This window comes from Lupinus angustifolius, chromosome LG11 (assembly GCF_001865875.1).
Source record: "Lupinus angustifolius cultivar Tanjil chromosome LG11, LupAngTanjil_v1.0, whole genome shotgun sequence".
In the NCBI taxonomy this organism is placed as follows: domain Eukaryota; kingdom Viridiplantae; phylum Streptophyta; class Magnoliopsida; order Fabales; family Fabaceae; genus Lupinus; species Lupinus angustifolius.
The window spans coordinates 11,004,969-11,007,003 of NC_032019.1; positions in this window are offsets into that span (position 1 = coordinate 11,004,969).

A 2,035-nucleotide genomic window follows, 5' to 3' on the forward strand; every position below is an offset into this window, starting at 1 on the left:
CATAGCCCGAAGTAGATCGTCTACTATCTTGGCATCCCGCAAAATTGGAGTCAGAATACCCAATAATATCTAATTGGTCTGATCTCCTATATGTGAGCATATAATCTTTTGTTCCCTTTAAGTATCCCATGACCCTTTTGGCTGCTTTCCAATGATCCATTCCTGGATTACTCATATATCTTCCTAAAACCCCAAATATGAACGCTATATCCGGACATGTACAAACTTGAGCATACATAAGACTCCCTACAGCTGATGCAAAATGGATCTTTTGAATTTCCTGAATTTTCATTGCTTTACAGTCCTGCATGCCATATCTTTTAAGTACCTTTTCTATATAGCTCTTTTGTGATAATCCAAGAATACCCTGAGATCTGTCTCGATGTATCTGAATTCCTAATACAAACGAAGCTTCACCAAGATCTTTCATTTCAAAATTACTGGATAGAAATTTCTTGGTTTCAAACAAGGTACCCACATCATTAGTAGCAAGCAGTTTGTCATCCACATACAAGAGTAAGAAAATATACTTGCTCCCACTGAACTTGTGATACACACAATCCTCGACTGAATTCATCTCAAAACCAAAAGAGAGAATCACCTCATGAAATTTGTGGTACCACTGACGAGACGCCTGCTTTAGCCCATACATGGATTTTGTCAATTTTCAAACCATATTCTTTTGGTCTCCTGTTATAAAGTTTTCTGGTTGCACCATATAAATCTTTTCACCAATGTTTCCATTGAGAAAAGCTGTCTTGACATCCATCTGATGAAGCTCCAAATCATAATGTGCTACAAGAGTCATGATTGACCTGAGAGAGTCTTTCAATGAAACTGGAGAGAAAGTCTCTTTATAGTCAATCCCTTCCTTCTGAGTAAAATCCTTAGCTACAAGATACGCCTTATACCTCTCCACATTACCATTAGAATCCCGCTTGGGCCTTATACCTCTCCATATTACCATTAGAATCCCGCTTGGTCTTAAAAATCCATTTGCAACCAATGGGTTTCTTACCTTCTGGTAATGGGACAAGTTCCCAAACTTTATTGTCTTGCATGGATTTATACTCCTCTTTCATTGCTTCAATCCACTGTTCTGAATTGGAACTTTGGATGGCTTCAGGAACGTTTAATGGATCATTATCTATTAAGCCATCACCCTCATGTTCCAGGAGAAAGTAAATGTAGTTATCTGGAATTGTATTTCTCCTTTCTCTAGTGGATCTACGCAAGGCTATTGGCTCTTGCAACTCTTGTCCTTGTTCTTGAGGATTTTAAGTTTGTCCTTCATGAATTACCAACTCATCTTGAGCAGGCACGTCATCATCAGCTCTGTCTTGAAGAGGTTCCAAATTTGATTCATCAAAAGTAACCATATGAATCGCATCTGGAATTGATACCGATTCTTCCTCTAAGACAAAGTTTCTAACATTATTTTCCCCTTCAAACTCAATATCCTCAAAGAACGTGGCTTTACCCGTCTCAAATATGGATTTTAAATTTGGATCATAAAATATATAACCCCTTGATTTTTCAGAGTAACTAATAAAGTAGAGGCTCACTATACGGGAGTCCAATTTCTTTTCATGAGGCCTATAAGGCCTTGCCTCAACTGGACATCCCCACACATGAAAGTGCTTTAGACTAGGCTTTTGCCCAGTCCAATGCTCATAAGGTATTCTGGCAGTTACCTTAGTTGGCACCCTATTAAGAATATAAGCTGCAGTCTAAAGTGCCTCTCCCCATAGTGACTCCGGTAAGGTAGAGTGACAAATCATACTCCTCACCATATCCTTAAGAGTCCGGTTTCGTCTTTCAGACACACCATTCATGCTAGGCGATCCTGGCATGGTGTACTGTGGGACTATACCACATTCCTCTAGGTATTTGACAAAAGGCCCTGGACGTTGTTCACATGAACCGTCATATCTACCATAGTATTCACCACCACGGTCAGATCTGACGTACTGAATCTTTTTGCTGAGTTGATTTTCAACTTCAGCCTTAAAAGTTTTGAACACGTCCAATGATT